This window comes from Euprymna scolopes, chromosome 21, assembly GCF_053919585.1.
Source record: "Euprymna scolopes isolate OS-2025 chromosome 21, ASM5391958v1, whole genome shotgun sequence".
In the NCBI taxonomy this organism is placed as follows: Eukaryota; Metazoa; Mollusca; class Cephalopoda; order Sepiida; family Sepiolidae; genus Euprymna; species Euprymna scolopes.
This window is the reverse complement of record NC_136502.1, coordinates 69,797,463-69,822,062: the sequence shown is the minus strand read 5'-3', so window position 1 is coordinate 69,822,062 and position 24,600 is coordinate 69,797,463. Positions and strand designations below refer to the sequence as shown.

The 24,600-nt window shown below is 34.1% G+C and overlaps 1 protein-coding gene across 2 annotated transcripts in view; it reads left to right on the top strand.

Annotated features, from left to right (window-relative positions):
• Window positions 1-24,600, top strand: part of LOC145242453 (uncharacterized) — a 190,839-nt gene that overhangs the window by 12,172 nt on the left and 154,067 nt on the right. Inside the window, exons 2-3 of one of the 2 annotated variants that reach the window (XM_080105509.1) lie at window positions 7,599-7,659; window positions 19,651-22,046. The gene's annotated coding sequence lies outside the window, so the exon portion shown is untranslated. The remainder of the gene's footprint in view (window positions 1-7,598; window positions 7,660-19,650; window positions 22,047-24,600) is intronic. The other variant, XM_080105508.1, reaches the window with a different exon arrangement.

Sequence of the window (24,600 nt, the reverse complement as noted above, 5' to 3'; positions counted from 1 at the left end):
AACATTCGGCCAAGGTAGATCCAAGCTTTGAGTTGGTTTCCCTTTTTAGTCCGATGGCGATCCGCCAATCCGGGTTGAGTGGACTGTATTTCAGTCACCTATGCGTCTTTCTACGCTGGTGTTCAACCCCATTTTCTCCGGGGCCCTGATTTTTACCAAGTGTCATTGTGGCTGTTTGCAGCTCAACTGAATTTACCGCTCAAGTTTTTATTTCCATGGGTTTCCTTCTGAGATGGGTGGGTTAGGGTTTCTGTCTGGTTTACATCTGTTATGTTTGCTATCTTTATGAAAGGCGATGGGGATGGAGTGGGGGATTTTATGTCTGTGACTTCCTTTGCGTGGGTGGATGGAGAGAGGTTGGGAATGGGGTGTCTGTTTGACTAATGCATACATTTATTATGACATAAAAGAAAGAAGGGGGTATATTTTTTTTCTTATAACAGTTTATATTGTTTTATTTCGAAAAATAAGTTCAGCTTATTTGTAAACTGAACGATATGGTCACTGTTTCCATGGATACAAACCGGTGACTCGATATTTGTGTCCCTTTCGTTTTTGGTTTGGGTTGTTTTGGGTTAGAGGTTAATCGCCACCTAAACTCCAATCATGCCAAAAAAGTTATGTTGTACATATCTGTTTTGGACTGAAGTCCTCCGAAAAAAAATTTCACTTGATTTCATTAAGTATTTTTATTTAAAAATTTTTTTTTTTTTTTTTTTTTTACATTGGAAAAACATGTTTTTATGACAGTGTGCTCAAGGTAGTCATGTTTTGATTTTTAGAACATGATACGGGGAGATAACTCCGTCTAAAGCGCCAACACCCACCTCATCTTAAATCGTAGCTTTTCTTCAAAAATCGAAACATGACTACTTTTTGCTTTGTATCATAACAAATTGTTTTTCCGCTGTAAAAAAAAACAAAAAAACTACCTGATCAAATTAAGTGAAGTTTTTTTTTTTTTTTTTTTTTTTTTTGGAGAACTTCAGTCCAAAACGGATACGTACAATATGACTTTATTTCGATATTTTAATTTTTTAATATCTTGATTAAACTGTACCAGTACCCTTTATTCATATTATTTTTTTATTTTTATTCAAATTCCAGTTAAATAAATGATTCTCTTTCAATAGCCAGAACGTGTGTTTCATTTCATATGCCCAACGTTTCATATTTTGCAATTTTGATTTACCAGGTGATTTCGGCCATTATTTTTTCAATTTCTCAGTCAAAATAGCAATTAAAAAAAAGTCCTGTATACATTGTTTAAAATAAAGTATTTATTATTTAAAAAAAAAAGTTCTATTTATATCACTTATTTGGTACCAGTGCATTTTTGCCACTGTGCTGAAATAATAACGTTATTATTTTGAAAGCCATATATATATATTTTTTTTTGCATAAAAGTCGTCACTTATCAAGGCTCAGAGGCCATTTGAGGATAAGGATTAAACAGTGTACAGTAGTCAATGGGACAATATCCTAGGAATCATTAGAAGTGTAAATTTGGTAAATTGGATCACTTAAGGGGAACGGCTCAAGAACTTGTTTACGTTGGACTTGAAGACGACCATATTGTAGTTGGCTGGAAAGCAGGCAAACAGAAGAGTTCCACAGGTGTGTAGTTCTAAAATAGAAGCTTTGTTCATGAAATCTATGTTTAATTTTAGGCACGGATAAAGAGTGAGGGAAATTATTGATAGTGATTTCAGCTAGAATAAAATGAGAATGAGAAACATCTCATGAAAGTTTGGTGAGGGGGGGGGGACCGTAGATTGGAGCTCAGACGAGCACTTGCCACGAAAATAACGATAAAGCAAAGACAGGCTCACAATGTCTCTTCCATGAGAAAGAGGTTACAGGGAAGAGAAAAGGGCATCCCTACTAGACTACGAAGTATATTTTGAACTCTATTAAGTCTTTCTAGCAGCTCCTGCCCAGATGTGGCAACAGTACTCCATCTTTGGACATACCTGGCTCGTATACATTTTTCCAGCAACCTCGGCAACGGATTTGATGTACGTGTTCCATTTCAAATCAGAAGTAAAGGTCAAACCCAGAAGCTTGTCAAAATATGGAGCCCCAATGACGAGAGCCATTCATTTCAGTTGATGCCAGATGGGAATCAGTGTTGGTGATGTAAAGATAGAAGCTTGGTTTTAGATGCATTAAAAGTAACCAGCCACTTCATTCTCAATTGCTCAAGATCAGAGGAGAGAGCATCAGAGAGAACTTGGTCGTTTATGGCCTTTGATGTGCTGCCATCAATGATAGTGTTGTCAGCATAAATGTCTATAAATGATCTAAGGATGTGATTTGGAAGATCATTGATATAGATCAGGAAGAGAGTTGGACCCAGGACCTGAGGGACTCTGGCATTAATACTAAGAGATTCTGATTTCTGTCCGTCAACCACTACTCTTCTGAACCTATCAGAGAAATGATTTGATAATTGAAAAGACATTTCCAGCTATACCACAGCTGGGGATCTGGTGAAGTAAACCTTTATACCACACCCGATCAAAGGCCTTCGATACGTCAAGAGCAATTGTCCTAGAAAGGAAGCCTTCCTTGAGAGATTCGCTAATCCTATGAGATATAACTGTTAGCACAACTGCTGTAGATCTAGCAGAACGGAAACCATATTGCATGTCACTCAGGTTATTTTTTTACTGAGGTGGTTGACTACTCTATTTAGCACAGATTCCAGCAACTTACTCATGATGCACAGGAGACTTATTGGTCTATCCTAAGGAGATGACCAGTCACTTGAATTCTTAAATATAGGGCATACTGATGAGATTTTCCAGGGTGATGGGAAGCAATTCTCCTTAAGACAACACTTAAACAGCTTTGTAAGTATGGGAGCTAGTTCTGGTTGAAGCTTTTTGAGCACTATAATTGGAATGTCGTCAAGACCAGTTGCTTTATTGGAATCTAAGTTTTTGATTAGCTTGGCAACATTATGCAGAGATATTTGTATGTCGCATAGTGTGTTTTCTGCTGTTGACGGCTTTGGTTGCATAGGGTAGAATTAGTTGCAAAGTTCTTGGCAAAGAGTTTGGCTTTGTCTGATGCTGACGAGATTACCTCAGGGCCATTGATGATGATTGGGATAGAGCACATCCTGTTTGCAATTTGCCAAAACTGGTGGGAACCAAGTTGTTGCTCAGCCACTTTGGACTTGACGGACTGAGCATACAACTCTTTCGCATACTTTATTACTCTTTTACAGTGATTGCTGGCAGTCGTGGAAGTGGCTTTAGTACAGTTTCTGATTTTTCCTTTGATCCTCTTTCCATAAAAGCAATATTATCTTTTAAAAAATTTCTTCTCTGTATAATATGTGTCTTTATTCCCTTCTTCTCATGAGAAGCGTTTGGCTTTGAAATGCCATGGCCTAAAGAGGTTTTCCTATCCCTAAATATTGAACTGATAGCATAATAAAATTGAATTGTAAATTTTTTTATCCCTTTGTTATCTTAACTTATTCTATAAAGTTGGTTGCGAATATTTATCATACAAGTGAATGTTAAACGTAAAAAATAATTATATGAAAAGTAATTATAAAAATGCATGCTGAATAGGTGTGGGAGGCTGGTATATGGATCTGCAGAATAGATTTCCACATAATGGTCAAGGAGTCAGAGTCTAAAATATTAAAGGAGTCGGAGTCAGCATCCTAGGAATTCTAGGAGTTGGAGTTGAACTTTTACCATCTGACTCCGCAGCCCTGGTTTGAAGGGATGAAGAGACTTTAATCTTGAACGTACAGAATGAAACTTAAAGCAAAACTTAAAACGTAAACACAAATGGAAGAGGCAGACAACAACTTAAAATAATATTGTCATGCTGAGTTATCTCCCTTGACCAATATGCGATCATAATTCAGTACTGGCGTGATGCTTTTTTTTCTTTTCTCAAGATAAGGGCTCACAAAGGGTTAGTAACATAGTCTTTCAGGTAAGTTGATGAGCATGTCTGTCTATAAGCCATCAATGAGATGGGGTGTGTTGTGTCTGTTTCGTGGGAGGAGTCGACTGGCCACAATAGGGTGTTGGCTGGCTGGTTGACTACTTAGTAGTAACCTCTTATCACTGGTTATGCTGCTAATCCTCTCAGGGATAGTGGGCTTGGTATATAAGGCCAGGTCTCTAACTTCCTCATCACTGTCATCTGGATGTTCAAGACTAATCCTCGGGCTGTTACCTGGATGAGAAGGGACTCTGGTGCTTATGTACGTTACCACTCTTAATTTTGTGTCGCCAATCCATATCTCAAACTTAGTGGGTCTCACTGACAGGTCATTACTGCGCATGAATGGGACACCGCCAAGTATCTCAGTATCAAGATCCTCAATAACCAGGTTTTCAAAGAATCACATTGTGTCCTCTCTCTCCAGTCTAAGCCTGGTCTCTCCAACCACATTAAGGGGGGAGAATCCGTCTGCTTTTCTGGCAGATTGGGAAGTTTTTGTAATTTTAACACTCAGTGCTTGGCTGTTGAGTCTCGCATCATATTCCTGGTGGCACTACTGTCCACAACGATCCATACCGGATGATGATTTGAGAACATGTCGATGTAGGGGGATTGTTCAGTTTTCACTCGCTGTGAGGTTGTCATATTTTCATTCTCTATATGTAAATTATTTAAGGTCTCTGGACAAGTGGACTCCTCATTGTTGAAGATGAGAAGGATCTGTTGAGTCTTTGTCATATATCTAAGGTCTGATTCAGGAAGGTAGATGCATTTACTCAAAAAATGGTTTGTGTCAGGTTTCTTAGCCTGACTACACAATGGACAAGTCTTCTTCGGTTGAGACTTCCTAGTATATCGAAGTAGAGTAGTAGTAAATGTCCGGCTCACAGACGCCTCATTTTCCAACTCAAGTAGAGAATCCAATGTAAGGAAGATCTTGGGCTTGATTGATGTCAAAATGCGTGATCTCAACTCTGTCCCATAATGTTGCTTGACTAATTTAGGGAGGGCTGGATGAAGTAGGTGCAACCAAGTGAGGACTATTAGATTCTCTAATGTAGGGGTGATTTCTGCATCTTATGTGGGAACACTATCATGATGGCATATATTGGTGTCGGTGTTTAGTAATGAGTCCTCAATGAAGACTGCAAGTGTCTGAAATAACCCTTCTGGGCATTTGTTCGGTTCAAGCCTTATGGAATCAAAGTCCAGGAAGTGAGAGCCACTAGTCTGGAAGCCATAATGTTGTCTTATGGTTTGCCAAACATTTGTTAATGATGTTGAGTTCTTAACAATGGCACTGCGTGATATGCTGGGGCAATAATTTGCCACCTGTCTCAACATCATCTCCGCAATATTATTTTTTTGGATAGCAGTGAGTCTGTTGACATCAAGTATTTCCATACCATCATTTGTGAAGCCCTGGTGTGGATGAGTATGTGACTTTTCCCAGTTCGTCTCAGGGGATCGGGCATAGTTGCTATCAAGAGACATACAATATACAAGGTTATTTCTTCACGTCTCAAAGGAAGAGATGGTCTCATTATTTCTTAGGGGTGTGTGCAGGCATACTGAGTGAGATAAACTTAAACAACTGGTATATATGGGTAAGAGACGCTTCGATAGTTTGGTCTCATCACGATAATCCCTTCAGGCAGTCCTCCAATTAGTTGGTGTGTAATATACTCCTTATTCAAAGAAAAAAAAAATTTTTTTTTACTCCTTCAGAATAGCGAATGAGGGTAAATAAAATAAGTAAATAAAGGTATACCACACAAAACCCTTTGAATGGACAAAGATTTTATTCTCGAGTGTACAGAATGAAACTCAAAACGAAACTAAAAACGTAAACACAAATGGAAGTAACACAGCCATGCTGAGTTATCTCCCTTGACCGATATAATTCAATACTAGTGCAAGAAATTATATTGCTTAATATCTGAAAACTACTAAATTTAAATGCGATATTCATTTTCAACATATCCAAAAACCTTCAAAAGTTGTTAAAGGAAAATGTTAAGGCGGAAACCAAGTAAAAAATTTACCATAAACTTTTAAAATTTGAAACAATATAAACAGGGTTTTAAACAACTGTTCACAAATGTTTTTGATTATATGGGGAAAAGTTTCCCCCTTTCCTTTCTTTGCCACATGAATTCCAAAAGTTTCTGTTTCCAAAGTTTTTTTTTTCTTTACAATGAAACCATAAACCTATGGTTTGTGTGTGTGTGTGTATTGAGGGATCAATCGGGTCAAAGTTTTCTCCATCAATAATTTCGTCATGTTAATATTTTCCATAATCGAAGTGATATAGACTGCTCATTCATCTGATAAAAGTTGTCTCTGGTAAGATCCACAAATTAGTTATCAGGAAAAATGTGTACTGATTCATGCTGTCAATTCTGGTAATATTACACAAGTTCGAGCCACGTTTGACAGCTTTGAAAACCCAGACCCCATTCTTGACTCAATTTGTTATACGTTTGCTTAAAAAATAGGATTCATCTATTTCTACTTCCTTTGGTTTTATTATTTTTTTTCGTCACTCCAACCCAGCATGATGGGATGATTGAGGAGATCTTCTTCAGACTCACAGACTTCATGGATGAAATTCATCTAGTCAACTACTGTATGTGTATCTGCGTTACCTATTTCTCTTTTTATACTGGTATGCAGTAACTTGAGGCTCTAACAAAATATTATCATTACAATTTTTTTTAATTTGAAGGTGGCATAGTAACATAATAGTGATTAAGAAATTTGGTTCCTTTTATGTAATATAGAGATCGAGAATATTTTGCCATCTAATCTTGCCAAATGCCACCCTTTTTAGATGGGACATTCAAATCTCTCTTTTTTTACTCTCATTTATAATTTAAGAGAGGGTAGTGGCAGCCAGAATTGTTTCTAAGACAATTAGCAAAAACTGAGTTTTGTAAAAGAAACAAAAGAGTTCTAATTGCAACAAAAGGGAGGTAAATATTTTCTGAAAACTAAAATTCTTTGGCCAATTTAGAAAAACTTAATTTTCACTAATTTTCTTCAAAAACTGTTTTCATTAATAATTAATTTTCTACCTTATCATTTTTTTTTTTTTTTTTTTTTTTTTGTTGTAATTTTAAGATATTTTCATTACTGCAACATAATTCAGTAGATGCCATTAGTTTCACTTAAAATTCAAAATGTATTTTTCGAATTTTGCTGCACTAACATTACAATGACATTTATTAGGTGGGTTTCTAACAATATTTTACTTATATTTTTAAGTCATTATCAAGACTTCAAATATTTAGGTGTTAATTTGCAGACATTTTTCTTGTCACCTAACATTCAACACTATTTGTTTTTAGGATCAAATAAACGTTTTAAAGTGAGTAAAACCACAAAAAACTTTTCCAGATAGGTAGAAGAGTAACTTATCTTGCCTTTTATAAAATTTATTTGTTTTTTGACCACTTTTTCGTACCAATGTGTATTTTAGAACAAACTCATAGTGAGTGGAAAAAAAAAAAAAAGGAAAACTATTTTCCTTTTTTTTTCAAAATTTTATTTCTCTGATCGAGTTGCTTATCGACACACAAAAACACACAGACTAAAGTAATGTTGGGTATTTTTTACAGCAGTCAACAAAAGAAAAAAAATGGATGAAGAAAAATAAATATACCACAAATGTTACCAAAGGTAAAAATTTTACTCTTCTACCTACATATTTTTTTACCTCTTATTTTTGTTTTATTGGTTATTGTTAAAAATGGCCCACCTTCCAAAATTACTTAGTATCCGCACAATAAAAATACAGGTGGATGTAATTAAATTCTACTGCGTTTAAGGGTAAACGTTTAGATTAGAGGTGAGTTAAAATTTTTACAATTTTTGTCGCCTTTTCGAAATGTTTCCAGCATCTTACATGCGTAATGCTAAAAAAAAAAAAAAAATCAAGTATTTGTGCATTACAAATGGATATCCAAAAATCAAAATTATGCATTTTAAGTAAAAACACCATTATGTTTTTACGTGTCATGTCAAAATTAGTAAAAATTATGAAATATGATCGAGTAAAAAATAATTATTAGTAAGAATAAACTTTATCAAATAATGCAGTAAGATTTCTCGGAATGCAGGATAGGTAACTGTAGTCTATCAATTTGACAAATATGTATCACTCGACCGTTATTTCACCCCAAACAAGACATAGTGCCACTTGCACATAAGGGGCTACTATTTGAGGCCAGTTCGACAGGGACGCTATGCAAGGAGTTGAGCAGTGAGGTGTCTGTTCACATTACACTTGAACTTCTGCATGTCAGTACAAGCAGGGAACCGGAAGAGAATCCCAAAATCTAGCAGTTCAGGGGAAGAAACTATTGAAATAGAAAGCTTTCCATCATGTAGTAGCATTACAAGTGTGTGCTGTATTACCGTTGACATCGGCAATATTTCACACCGAATGTGCTTTAACAAGTCATATCTTTTTTATTTGTTGGTCAATTTTTTTAAAAGAATTACATTGCTGGAAAGAGAATAAAATAAGCATTCCAATGATGTTAATTTATTTTTCTTTTATGCGTTCAATATTTTTATGCTCCAAGTTAAAAATGACGACAGCAAAAAGGGAAACAGTTTTTTCAATGTTTACAATTCATGTTATGTTTGGATACATATGTGCAGGGTTAAATTTGATTGGATATGACTGAAATTTTACATGCTATATAAACAAAGAAGTCCATCTCTACTGGACTTTGATTTATATTTTTACGACCACAGAAAGCAAAGTTACGACCAAGCAAAGTTGATGAAGAATATTTCCAAATTGATAAGATAAATCGGCATATACGAGGGGCGTGCAATAAGTAATGCCCCTGCCCCACTTCCCATAGCAGTAGAACAACGAAACTTGGCACAGTTATTAGTCTTTCTCTGCATAGGAACCACCCAGAGTTATGCATTTCTCCCATCGTTTGATGCAGCTCTGGAGACCGTTTTTGTAGAACACTCTAGGTTGATCTTCCAACCACAATGTGACTTCAGAAATCAAGGCTGCATGATCTGGGAAACGCTTACCTTTCAAAAACAACTTCATGGTTGGGAAAAGATGAAAGTCAGAGGGTCAAGGTGAGGAGAGTAGGGAGGATGGGGAAGGATTTCATAACCACACGTCCGTGCTTCTGATCTGGCAACATGCAAATTGTGGACCGGAGCATTGTCCTGCAGGAGGAGGGTACCTTTGCTGATCTTGCCCCGCCTCTTGATTTTGATAGCTTCCCTTAATTTCCTCAAAAGTGAAGCATAATAGGCTCCTGTAATTGTGGTACTCTTTGCTTGGAAATCTGTCATCACTACTCTGTCCTGGTCCCAGAAGACTGAGCATGACCTTGCCAGCAGAGGGCTGCACCCTTGCCTTCTTTGGAGGTGGTGAGTCCAAGTGCTTCCACTGCATTGACTAGGCTTTGGTCTCTGGATCATAGTGATGGACCCAGGTTTCATCCTGTATAATCAGTCTTTTGAAAAACTTTGACTCATCTTCTTGGCACATCTCCAAATTCATCTTCGAGCACTCAATGCGTTCTTGCTTCTGGAATGGTGTGAGCAACCTGGGAATCCATCTGGCAGACACCTTATGCATATGCAAATGGTCATGAATGATAGTTTCCACAGACCCTGTACTAATCTTGACATCTTTGGCTATTTGGCGAATAGTAATGTGCCGATCTTCTGGGAGCTGTTTCCACAGACTTCCGGCCATGTTTGAATTCACGATGCCAGCGTTTTACAAGGTCGTATGATGGGGAATTATCACCATGAGTTTCTTTCATTTCATCAAAAGTCTCCTGTGGTGTGTGTCCTTTCAAATACAAAAACCAGATCACTGCTCGACATTCAACAGGCTCCATTTCACACCTGACTCAGTTCAAACACCTGTAAAACAGAAACCATAATTAGTTCAGAGCTGTAATTTGCCACATAACCCGTAGAGATATAAACCATTGCACATGCAAAATTTCAGCTAGATCAGACAACTGGAAGTGGGTCAGGAGCATTACTTATTGCACACCCCTCGTATCATCCATTTTCATATAGACAATAGTTTCAGAATTGTTTTCATGTATAATATATAAATATTTGATAAGTATTAATTGTGCGGAAATTTCTTTAAAATGTTATCTTTTATAGAAATTCAAATTTGCTTAACAGGGGAAAACGGCTCGCTATGCGCTCAGCTGACTAAAGTCAGTGCATTAATGAGTTTTGTTGTAATCTCTTAGAAATAAAAACTTTTTTTCTGCTTTCAAAACGAAAACAGAAAAATCAGTTTCATTTTTTTTATTCTGAGTTTGTCAATTTAAAAATATTATTTTCAAGTTTTTCAAATTTGATTTCCAAACAATACTATTATGTTGTTTTTACCGCTTTTAGTACACATATACTAAAAGCATTAAAAAACCACAAAACGTACTAAGTACATGCGTTTCTGTTATCATTGTATTTATAACTTCTTGTACTTGTTTTCCCGACTGCTGGAAAACTGCCTCTGTGGTACCAGTCTTCAAGAATTCTGGTGAAAGAACTGACCCACTTGATTATCGCCCCATTAGCCTCCTCCTGCTTTTCGCCAAAATATTTGAGTCCTTAGTTAATCAAGCCCTAGTCCAGCACCTAACAGCTGCTAAACTCCTGACTGACAAACAATATGGATTCAGGCAAGCCCGTTCAACAGCAGATATCTTAACTGTAGTTTCTGAACGTATATACCGTTCATTGGATAAAACAGGGGAGGGTAGAGCGGTGGCCCTTGATATATCTAAGGCTTTTGACAGGGTATGGCACGATGGTCTTCTAAGGAAAATTAGATCATATGGAATCACTGGAAGAATTCATAATGTAATTAAATCCTTCTTAAGTAATAGAAAAATCAAAGTTGTCCTCGACGGTCGTACATCCAAACAATATGACATAAATGCGGGAGTACCTCAGGGGTCTATCCTTGGACCTCTATTATTCCTGATATTCATAAATGACCTCCCTGATAAAATTGTTTCGGAGATGGGTATATTTGCCGATGACACCACTCTCTATAACAGATATGAGGGGAAAACAAATGAACACATATCCAAGGAAATGGCAGAAACACTAGAGGATGACCTCCAATCCGTAGTGGAATGGGGACAAAAATGGTTGGTCACATTCAATGCTGCTAAGACTAAGCTTGTTTCCTTCAATAACTACAAGAAACCTTCTCTGCCACCAATAGCAATGGCCAAGAACACATTGCCTGAAAGTACTTCTTTTAAACTCCTCGGCCTAACGTTTACAGGAAATATGAACTGGAATAGATACATTGAGAGCATTGCCAAGGCTGCTGCAAGGAAGGTTGGCTCCCTCTACCGTGCTAGAAAACTACTTACGCCTGACAATATCCTATACCTCTATAAGGCAACCATTCGCCCATGTATGGAGTACTGTTGTCACATCTGGGCTGGTGCATCTGCTGCTTGTCTCTCGCTCTTGGACAGGGTTCAAAAGAGTCGCCAACCTGATAGGTCCTGAACTGTCATCTAGGCTTCAGCCTCTGTCCCATCGACGAGATGTTGCATCCCTCTGCCTGTTCTACAAATACTTTAATGGTGAATGCTCTGACGAACTGCAAACACTTGTTACCTCCCTGACGTAACTACCCCCGACAAACCTGACAAGCTACTAAGTCTCATCCCTTTACAGTAGAGATCCCTAGGTGCAAGAAAGCCTTTTACTCCAATAGTTTCTTCCCCAGAACTGCGGGTCTTTGGAACTCCCTTCTGGGATTCTGCTTTCCCAACTGCAATGATATGCAGAAGTTCAAGTGTAATGTTAACAAACATCTTTCTACTCATCTCCCTTCATAATGACCCCGCTAATTAAGTCCCTAATAGTAGACCCCTGCTTCAAAGTGGCAATGTGCCTTGTTTGGGGTGAAAATTGAATTAAAAAAAAAAACATAAGGTAGAATTGTGTTTTTTAAGTGGTAACAAAACAAAAAAAACAAGGTACTTATGCTACCATGCTGAAATAATAATGTTATTTAGAAACCCATTTCTTAACATGGGGAACGAGGAGTGTTTTGTTAACTATTCCGTACTTTCATGTAACAATTAAATAAAATATATTGTGAAACTTGAATTTATTTTAAACTCCTTGTCAAGACCATTTTTGTTTTTTTTGAATCTGTAAAACAAACCTGTTTTTATTTCCTTTTTAACTGAGGATATCTAAATAATAATAATAATAATAATAATTAGGCGGTTTGATAAAGAATTTCATTGTGATGCATTTTGTAAATTTTTATCTTGTTTCCACCTTAACAATTTTCTTTAAAATGACTTCCTATTAAGGTTTTAGGGTATGCTGAAAACGAATATCGCATTTAAATTTTATGCAAATAAGTAGATTTCTGGATATTAAGTAATGTCATTTCTTATGTTATTGCTGGTGGCCATTTTGGTACGTGCATTTGTGCATAGTTTCTCTGAGTTATGCTTGTGCATACCAAGATAGCCACCAGCAATAACATAAGAAATGACATTGCTTAATATCTGGAAGATTCCTTATTTGCAGAAAATTGAAATGCGATATTCGTTTAAGTAATCATTTTAAACGTTATAGTGGAAACAAAGTAAAAAAAGTTACCGTTTTATTTCTTTGTTTATATAGTTGAATTTTCAGTAAAGCAACAGAATAGAAATGACAAAAATTACCATCAACTGGTGAATATATAGTTGTTGCTTTTCAAGATTCCTGGTATCCTGGTACTGTGAAAGCTACATCAAGGATTCATGTAGAGTATGATTTATGGTTGCATCTCAGAAAATAGGGGTATATTTTGGGCCAGATAGAGAAGATTTACGAAATTGAAAATTGGACTCGTCCCAAAATGCATAAGTTCTGATCGACTATGGGAATTATACATGAAATATGAAATATTTTATATATCATATTATATATGAAACATTTTCAATTTATTTCTGGTATTAATTCGTATCTACTCAATTTCAATTTTTTTTTCTTTGGGAGTAGTAAATACCGGCCATAAATGCTTTTTAGGCATTCAATGGCTACACCCAGATTAAGCTCTCCTTTGGTGAAGAGGCAGGAAAATACCATGCTCTCAATAAAGCTATACTTAAATACCACTATAATACTTAGTGTTGTTCATAAATAGACACCCACTGTATGATATGTGCCAGTTTAAAAAAAAATTGAAATTTGTACATCTTAATTTATAATTCATGGCTTGTAACAAAGAGATACATCAAATTTAACTGCATAATCAGAAAGAGCAAGCAATTTTACATAAGAATGCCAAGTTTCATGAGAATAGCTTTAAAAATAAATAAATGGTGGCAAAATTACCGAATTTTTTGAAATATTGAGGTCTGTAATTTAGTCCACTTTTCCTAAAGAAAAATGTCCACGGAAAAGCATAAATTTTGGCACTTAAAATTCTCATAATTTTTTAACTACTAATGGTATTTGCATAATTCAAACGGTTTTAAGCATCTTTTACATAGCTCTTTTCATGCAACTTGATAAAATAATAATTATCTAAAAAGAAAAAAATTAACTTGTAATGCTACATAATAAAATGAATCTTATTAATATTATTGAAACGGTTTGACAGGACACAACTGCATTCCTGATGGACAAGAGATACAAACAAGTGTGCTCAAAGAGTAAGAATCTATAAAATATTTGGAGTCCATGATTCCTAGCAAAAAAGAGCTGGAGGTGAAAGGGTACAATGTAGCACCAAGACACATTCTTTGTCATCAATGTGTAAATAAATATGATCGATGATGCAGAAAAGATTGATGCAGACTATACCCATGAACTCCCCCCCCCCAGCCCCAATTCAATATCGGCCTGAGATCTACGGACATTTCTCCTGTTTTATTGTGTTGCTACTTCGAATAACCGTTTTCATACTGCCAAAAGAAAATTAGAACAAGTGATTGGAACACTCAAAAGTGATCTGTCGACTGAATACAGAGTTGATGCTGAAGAATTGACAGTTAGCATCAGTGAAAGAAGAAATTAATGAGAAATCATTAGAATTGGATTTGATGAAGGAGAAACTGAAGATTTGAATCCAATCAAAATCGTGACATTTTCTCCTGATTCATGTGAATACTGTTCCACATTTTTTAAGGTGTCAGAGTGGTTTGAACTAATAGTAACACACATGAAAATGATGAAAACAACCATTAAATGCCAGGCAAAAAGGATTATATTAGTATTGCAAAGGGTATTGACAAAGAAAAACATTTAAGACTATAGAACCTTTGCAAAAAACTATGATTTTCTTATACAAGATAAAATTCAGTTTTCATTGGATCAAGGAATATTGCATCCTGTACGTTATAGTGCATTAGTACAGATAATCTAAAGGAAAACTAAAGCATCTTTCATTATGTTTTACTTCTGATGACAACATTGTAAGCATTGAAGTTTTTGCAAACGTGAATCTTAGCTGACAGATGGGTGGACACAATGTGGTTAATTTTCTCAGTAAGTTTTCTCAATAAGTCAGGTTTAGTCTCGTGTAATTGGATTTCAACCTCTCGAAGGTTGGAACGTAGATGCCTGATGTTAGAGAAGGAGACCTGGGGCGGGGGTCTACATTAATTATTACTTTTCAAATCTTATTTCAATATGAATTTTATATAAATTTTGATGGTCTTCCAACTTCATCTCGCATAGCCAAACTAGTTGCTTTCCCAAATAGGATATTTTTGAACCCTTAGAATAAAAGCTAAATAATGTTTTACCATTTTTGCTCAAAAGTTCTTTATAGTGTCTACATGAATGTCCAAAAAAACCCAGTACCCCTTCAGCCACATCATTTTTTCACCCATGTGAAAAATTTCAAAATCTGATAAAGTCACATAGAAAGCTTGATTTCTGAACAAATTTGATGCCATTTTTGAATTCCCCAGGTCAAAAACCTTTGAATTTTTAGGGTCACATTATGTTCCAAACTGAAAATGTTCAAGAAAATATAATTAAAATGTCGCCTGGGCGACATTGACGATTTATGCAGAATGGAAAATGCTCTAAATCAGCAAATGCTTGGAGTTACATGCTCAAATTTTCAGCTTTTTTTCACTTATCAAGGACAGAAAAGATAGTATTAGAATATATATTTTAGCATTAATTCTATTTTGAAAATTATTAAAAAAATAACTAAATATGCATCCTTGCAAAATCGGCAAATATTCATAGCTAAGCTAAAAATAAATGCTGATTTTTATTTTTTAAATATTCAGAGCAAACAAACTTTCTTCAAATTCATATGGTTGTCATTCATTGGTTAATTTGAGTTATGTTATCCAAATTTTGGATTTTGGTCGGTGACCCTACTGTTCATTTGTATATATCCTGTATGACAAATATTTTGACAAATATCTCATGATGAATAGAGGAAATGAATATGGAAAATAGGTTACCTGAAATTGTGGTTGTGTGTGGGGGATAATCAAAATCTCCAGTTTTAATTGGGAAAATACATCGTAACCGCAAGATCCTAATTTTACTTTCTAGATTCCAAATCAAATCTCTAAATCTAGTGAAAAAAACCCAAAACAACCACTAAATTAGTGACACTTCTGCAGGCAGTACACGTTGCACATATGTTCTATACAGATCACAAAAAGATATTGTATAGTAGTGTTGGGACGATTCCTAAATTTTTTTCCGATTCCAGGAAAATGTTGATTAATGATTCCGATACCAAGTATGATTTCGATTTCCATGGAATTGTTGTTTTAAAATATACTATTATATAATCAAAAGTTTTTGTGCAGCAAAAAAAATTTGGTACAGCGAAAAAGTAGAAATACAATTTAGGGAATTTCGAAAACGATTTGATATTTTTGGAAAATTTCTTTCATTGAAGATAAAAGTCAAAATAAATATTTTAACCATGAATTAAACATGCACCATCAAATTAATAGCAATCAATTTCAGGAGTTATTTTATATATTAAAAAATATAAAGAGAGAGGGCAGATGTACACGAATGCTACCCCTGTAGCGAAATATGCATCAGCTCTGATGTACGTTGTTCGACTGAGGGAGAAGTTATATTTACAAGGAAAGAATTTTTGCGTGTGTGACCTCGTTTTTTTTAATTTTTTATTTTGGCTTGAAATTTGCACATGATTTTTGTTATTTTATGTTTTGGATGGATTTTTTTTTTTTTTTTTTTTTTTTTGCCGGATTTTATATAATTATTAACAGGAAAATTGGTGAAAGTAAAAATGGAATCTGCGCTATTTTAAAATATTATTTTCAAGTTTAATTATGTTCACGGGACTATGAACCATTCACAAAATTTTCTGGATCCGCTTACTGGTGTTTGCACCAACAATATTGAAGTCTGCTGGTCTCATATTAAAAGAAGACTGAAATACATATCGGGATCAGTAGGAGAATTGAAATGGTCTCATCGATGAGACCATGTATAGAGAGGCTTATAACATGGAAAGTGAAAAAATATTAGATAATTTTGAAACATTTTTAGAGCATGTTCATGAAAAATATGGTAATTAAAAAAAATCCCAATAAGCTTTGGGGAAAAAAAACACGTTTTGAGCAATTGAAATTTTTATTTTTGAATAAAAAATAATTAAAACAAAAACAGTGCTCTCGTTGAGTAGTTTTTATTTTATTCAAGAAAATACAAAGGTACTGATGCACTTATTGAGCCGTGCTGAAATAATGACATTATAGAAAGCCATTCTTAACATAAGGATGGGAGAGTGTTGTGTACCTATTCTGTACTTTTACCTAACAATTTAATAACAGGCTTTAATTAAACTTTAAAATAATATTTAAAAATAGCGCAGATCAATAAATGCACTAGCACCAAATAACATTTCACTGTGTTTCGATCTACGACATTCCATGAGAGGTATGTACTCGCTAAAACTTTTTGTTTATTTTTGTTTATCGCCACAAGTGCTAATTTTGACTCCCCAATTTTCTTTTGAAAAACAATTAAAAACTCTTCAAACATTGGCCAAGGCACTTAAACCATTAAAAAAATAACGGTAACATAAGTGCATAAGTATAAAAAAATTTTGTTTCGCTTTGCTTTGTTAAATCCAGCGAAAAAAAATAAAAATAACAAAAGAATACAAAAACAATAAGAAAAGGGTATTGTAAAACTTTAATTAAACTTGAAAATAATATTTAAAAATAGTGCAGATTCCATTTTGACTTCCACCAATTTTCCTGTTAATAATTACATAAACTCCGGCAAAAAAAAAAAAACAAAAAAAACAAGAAATACCTCAACAACAAGTGTGCATGGCGGAAATTCTTCAGAATTTAAATCTATTGTAATGCTTTTATGGTGGCCGAAAAATATTTTTCAGCCGCGATATTACTTCCTATTTACTTGTCTCCCCATGAGGACAGTTAGACACAAGGTCAGTTTTTACTGTAGAGAAGCATTTTATTACTAAAAAACGAAATGGTGAAATATAAAAGCAAGTTAAGCCAAAAGTAAAAAAAAAAAAAGTTTTAATTCAAAGAATTAAAGAAAGAAAAAAATTCAAAAAAAATTTTGAAACTCATTAAGATAAAGATTACCTTTTAATAAAATTCTTGTATATCATATTAAATATGTTATGAAAAGTTCTATGGCATTTTTATCATAAATTTTTGGCAGCATTAATCTTACCTCAAACAAACAATTCAACTTAAAAATATAAGAGAGTGGTAATGAAAGAATCGTAAATCTAAGGTATTTTTTTAACGATGCAATTCCGATTCTCCCCAAACTGCACGATTCTTACGATTCCGATTAATCATCCCACCACTAATTTATAGCTTCAGCATTTCAAAGCTGCAATTACTCTAATTTTCTCAAGTAACAATTTAGCCTCAGAAACTCATAAAAATCCAACAAAACTTTTGCTTCCAAGGGGAGTAGCAATAGCACCAGCCAAAGTAAAAAGTTGTTGCCTTCAATACCAGTCTTGGACTAGTTCTTTTAAACTCCTTTGTTCAGTTAGGTCGTCAACGTTACGAAGGCAGTATAGAATTATTGATACAAGAAAATCTGGATTCTTCCAAACATTCTACGCTTAATCATATGAATCTAGTAATAGCAATAACATTTTTTTTTTTTATTATGAAACATTGCAAAATAAATGTCCCCAAGGCTCATAGTAAAAAAAGGTGTCAGATCAACCTGTATGGACCCTAAGTTCTTGCTATTGTGATATTATTGCCCCCCCCCCATAAGTTGTTTACTTGAAAACCATTTTTAATCTATTCTTGCTATTGTGACTTTATTCACGACAACACTAACCTGCTAGGACTATCACAACTTTTCCCCTATATATCCCATACCCTTTCTGACACTAAACTTTTTTCTGAATTAGTAAAACTTTTTTCCATTAAATTAGGAAAAGTTTTTTATTAAATTAGGAAGACTTTTTATTTTTGTAATTTTTTTCCATTTAAACTAGGAAATGAACAACTTTATTGGCTGCATAAAAACTCTTTTATTGTAATTTAAATTAGGCAAACATTTTTATGTTTTGTATTCATTATTTTGTAGAATTTATTAACATTTTTGAAAATATCAAATAATTGAAAAACTTAGTAATTAGGAAAACTTTATGAACTGAAGAATAAAACTAACTTTTCTTTGCTTTATTAATTTTTAAAAAATTCTAGCACATCTGGCGTATGTAAAATACCCAGGATTTTTGCCAAAAGAAAATGTACAGATAAATGCTATTACAATGCTTGCTGATTTTGATGGAGATACCACTATTGCTGAAGAAGTAGAAATTGACGAATCTTTCAAGAGAAAATAGAATTGGTTGGATTAGAGAAAGTGTTTGAGTTTTCTGGACTGGCAAACAATTTCAACGTGACATGAGTAAAAGAAAATGACGTACGAGCATACCACAGTTATATGTGAGAACTTCATTAATCCAGATGAGGAAAGCACCTACATCTGAACAATTGGAGATTTGTTTAATTATTTATTAAATGTTTTTCAAATTAAATATTGAAATTTGTTTTTAATACTTAAAGATTAAATATAATAAAAAAATTATGATTAAATAAAATAAAGGAAAATAACTTCATTTTTAAATGAAAGTTTGTTCACATGCAGAAAGGAAAATCTAAAAATTGTTCAGGACTCAAGATGGCATGTTTAATCTCCATTTTGTCAAATTTTTTCTGGCAATTTTTTTTTTTTTTTTTTTTTTTTTTTGAAACTGAATGACATTTTAATAAATATTTTCAAACAATATCTTGTTCTTATCCTCAAAAATATTTTCAAGTAAAAACATCTGTTTCTGAGTCATTTTTGGTTATGTATAAATTTCTTCAAATACATCAACCTCTGTCTTTTATATATTACTCTGAACTGATCATTTGGTCAAACCGTTGACATGTCATTTTTAAAAAAATTTTTTTAAGTGTCCTCAAATGTGTTAGTCATCTTTTGGATTATTAAATGTTTTTAATTGTTAAAAATTTAAGATGAGAAAAAAATTCAATTTTTGTTAAAAATGACTTTAATAAACATTTCATTCCCCCCCCCTCCACCTCCCAAGTTGATTTTTAAATATTTCAAAGATGTTTCATAGTTTTTTTTTTAATTTATTTTCAGATGTTCATCTTTAAAAAGAACTTTAAAACATTTCGAAAGACATGTTTGCAGATTTCTTCGAAAGCCAATAGTGAAAGTTCTTTTTTTCTACATATGACCATTATCATCAGATGAATTTTCCACGTACAGAATTTTTTCGGCAGAGCTTCCAATCTGGAACTGCTTTAATGCTGATTACAACAGTCATCTTCAAATGCAATCTTAACACATTCCTACCCCCCCTAGATGTAGATTGAATTACCTACTAGACAACACCCTTGAGTGACCTGCGTCTCTCTGTACACTATTGCGGGAAATTTATTCACTGAGTCCCGTGAAGGTTATCCCACGTGGTTCATGTTAATAAGCCTAGAAAAATCAGGACATGAAAAAATCAGGACAAGGAAATACTTTTAAGAATAAAAAAAAAATATTGACATTTTATTGAGGGAAAAAGAAAGCATAAGGGTTGGGGAAAGAAGGCAGCAAAGCTGCAAAGTTCAATTATTGAGAAAAAAGTTTATATGTTCAATTTACAAGAGAAAATACAGTTTATATGTTCACCAATTCGACTGCCAAAAAATGTCCTTATGGCAAGCACTGAAGGCTTAATTAACACTAGAGAGAGAGTACAGAAATAAGAGAAAATTAGAATAAGAGAACTTACTGCGTAAAACAATGATTTCGTTTTTTTTAACCTTTCTTTTTTTATCTTTATATATATGTGTGTGAATCCTTTTTTTTTTACATATATATTTTCTTCACGCCACTCCAAATCGATCTGTCCTCACTTCAGTGACAGAATCCTTAAAGTTCTTTTGAAAACTCAATGTTGTTTGGTAAAACCTTTGTTCGTCCTTCTTGTGAGATGAAATTCTCACTGGTTACAACATGGAAAGACATTTCGGTTTCCACACGCCGACATTTAATCGCATCTCATGCGTCCAGTTTATAGATCAATTCTTCTTAGAATTGATTCTTTCTTTTCTTTTCGAGTCAACCAACTTGATTCGACTCTTACTGAAACTCATTATTCATTCCTATGAACAATGAAATAACTTTACTATTTTTAAGACTTGAATGTCTGAGTAGGACCAGAGCTCGTAACTTGCGTGTTACCCTCGTGGAATCTCTGTCCAAAACTGACTTTCGCTTCGCTCTCTAGTGCACTTGTTGAATTTTCGCGGGAAAAATATCTCCTAGTAGAACCAATTGTGGCGTGATTCTTTCAGCAGCAGCAGCAGCAGCTCGTTAAAAAGACGTAAAGTTAAAGAAGGAAAGAAGGGAGGAAAGATAAAAGACAATGACGCAAAGAAGGAAGAAATTAAATTTCTGACACTATTTCTCTTTACAAATATTCAAATTAACAGTATTTGAGCCCAAAGCATGCGTGCCTACTGGCTCATTACGGAAAAAAAGTTAATTGTCCACCTTCTTGTGATGCTAGCAAAAGTAGCAACATTAAGCTGAATCCTCCACCAGACTAAATAAATTCTGGTCTTAAAAGTTGGCAAATCCAAGCAGAGATCGTAAGAAAAATGAGCTATAACATAGTTAAGTTGCTCATTTGAGGAAAAAATATTTCCATCACTTGTTTTTTGCGAACTAGAGAAGAACCTTAAAGGAACACACACATAGCAAATATACCCAGTGAACCAAATGCAATAGAGATACAAACAATTGCACTTCAAGAATGACTAGAATCTTAAAAAGATCTCTCAATTGAAGTGTATAAGATAGTGGGTGAATATGTGGCATCCGGTTAAATGTCCCATCCCCACACAGAACAAAATAAAAAAAAATAAAAAATATAAGAAAATTGCGTGTTAGTCCCAAAAAGGGACTCTTGTTTTCTCACAGAACTAAACTGAATGGAATAAAAAAAAATTTTCATTCCAATTCCTATAGATTGTTTGTCTTTAGATTCAACACTTGAAGATCACGTACAAGCACGCATACTGGCAGATACAAAAAAGAAAAGACCATCCAACCATACATGACTATTTTCTAAATAGAACCAAGCACAAAACCTTATAAAATACCAGAACCTCAAAAATGATTTGTGGTCCCTGAAAGAAAACACTACCAGTTGCTGTTTTAATCAGACAAAATCTAAAAACATAGACACAACAACAAGGTAAAATAAGTGGTTGCAAAGTTCAGACAACAATTTTAAAAGGACAACATCAGTTGATAAAAGAACCGTCAGATATATATGTAATTCAAAGGAAATCGATTTTCAGTCGCAGGAGATCACTTTTGATCTCTAAGAACTAATGAAATAAAACCAAAGATTTTTAGATTTTTCAGATCAAGTGTTGTCAACTCTTAGAACTCTTTCCACTGTTGTGACGTTTGTGATTCAGATGGTTCCAGATTTATCTACAGATGCACAGATCAGAAACCATTTACATGAGGTTTGTGAATCAGAATTTTCACATATGTCTAGCATTAAATGACATGTTCAATTCAAAACAAAATTAAATTTTTTCTACAAATGATTTTAATGTTATTAGTGTTGGTGTGGTGGGTATGTTTGTGACACCTCCTTCCAAAAAACTGTTTCATTTAGGTTGTGCTTGTGCTAAAACTATGAAATTTTTGTTATGTTTAAGCAAAAGAAAAAGAAACTGCCTCCTCCCTCGTTTTCTCTCTTTTTCAACTACTACTCTAAAAAAAAAAAAACCCAACTAACTTTACAATAAAGTTTGGGTGTGAGTGGGGTTTAGAAAGTTATATATATAATGTAGTCACAAAATATTTAACTATTTTTGTTTGCTGCTTTGAGATTTTTTATTAATTTAAAAAATTTACTGTTTCAATGTTTTTAATCTTACAGTACCATTTTTCATGAAATCTCTTCTGATGTGAATGTTAGAAATTGGAATTTTTATTTCACTATAGTTTATAGAAATAGTTGTTTCTCACATCTCTAAGTGAACAACTACTGTGTGTGCAGCTGGTTTTAGGAGGTGAGTACATGACACTAGCTTATGCATCCATTCAGGAGCCAAGCATGAGTATGTGTTTCCTCCCTGAGCGTGGCACATGCAGTCCTGGTTTCTATGGAACCCATCTCTTAGAACTTCGTTAAAGACTCTTAGCTAGTAGAATAAATAAGTCTTAGTCCTGTTTTATTTTTTGGTACTAGAGAGCCTCCAAAAGATGGCCATACCCCATATTTATTTTACCCTTGGCCACATCCAAATGTTGTTTCTATCTTGGAGAACACCATCTGTCGTATTCAGTGAATGAGGTAATCAATATGTGCCAAATATCGGTTATTACCACGATGGAATAGCCAGATGGGTTTTGATTAAAAATGAACATTTGTTTCTGTTTTATTTTCATTCTACAGACTACTGTTCTCATCTTAAGTGTTATTTTATCTACGTTTCGGTCGATCTAAACTTCGACCTTCTTCCGGTGTATCCTGTTGAACTCAAGAATTTGGATAGAATTTCGAATGGAACCCTTTATATACCTCATGGGGGTAGCATACTCTTGTTTCATCAGCCATGACTGGATAGAGGTCCCAAGTAATTCGTAATTGTATTTGTCAGTTACCCATACTGAGAATTTCACTTTTATTCTCCTGAAGGTTTCTTTTAATTTCTAATAGAAATCTATGTTGGCAGTGGTTTGTTTGATTTTTCAAAATACAAATCTGTTGTATTCCATGTTCTTTTGTGGCTGAAACGATTTTGTTGAAATGCATTTCATTTTTGCCTAGTGTGGTCTGTTTGATCGGCAAGTCGTCGATAAGGTCGTTCATTGTCTCTCGCTCAAACGTTAACAGAATTGCTTTCTGCCTTTTATCATCATCTGTTATGCACAATGAAATAATTTCTTAGGCAAAATACATTCTCAAACTATCTGACTGCTTTTGGTTCTAACACTCAGTTGAACTCCGGATATTGTGATAAAGCAACCATATTTGTTTTTACAGCATGCTCTTTTATTTTTTTTCTTTGTTGCGTTCACTCGTTTTTTAATCTTTTCTTGAGTAAACCTTTCACCACTGTCGTATTTAGTGAATGAGGTAATCGATATGTGCCAAATATTGGTTATTGCCACGATGGAACAGACGAATGGGTTTTGATTAAAAAGGGATAGAAAATTGAACACACGTTTTGTTTGGTAAAATTTCAATAATCCAAACAACCTGAATGTCATCAGGGGTCATAACTTCCAAGGTTATCTCCCTTTTATTGTTTGAGACCATTATCCATCCTCATATTCCATCCCAAGCTTCCACTTCCATTTAGAAACTGACCTGTTTGTTTTCAGTTCATCTGAAAAACAGTGGATGCTCTGACACTTAGCAAAGGGTTGGGAGAACCATAGTAATCTGTCCTATGAGCATTTTGTTTGGTTCGTTATTTTTCATTCTTTTGTAGATATCCCCACTCTTCATCATCACTTTTGTGCATATATATATATATATATATATATGTTGTTTTGAAAAAATGAATTTATGAAATGATCAACGTTTCGTCCCTATTGCAGAGGACATCTTCAGGATATTAAAAGAAAAAATGCAAAAAAAAAAAAAGAAAACGATCATAGACCAAATGAAAAGGAAACAGTGTTAGAATCCTACCCATATTGGGAAGGAAACTGTGTGTATGGGAAGGTTGGGTTGTTCAATGTATATGTATACACTTTTAAAAATACGTTAAATATGTACACTTTTTTTTTTCTCTAAACTTATTCATTTTGTTGAATTATTTAAGGATTAAGGAAAAACGGTTAACCAGGATCTGTTTTGATATTTTGTTCTTTGATTATTTTCCCTATACTAGAGGTTAAATGGTAGAAGCCCTTTCTTTGCGTAATAGTATTAGTGTTTAATATTAGTGCTGACTCTAAAAGTCTTCTTTTAGCTCTATCTATCACATATTTTATAATTTTCGCATGATCTAAATTAAATGAATGATCGTGTTCTGCACAATGGCAAAAGAGTGCATT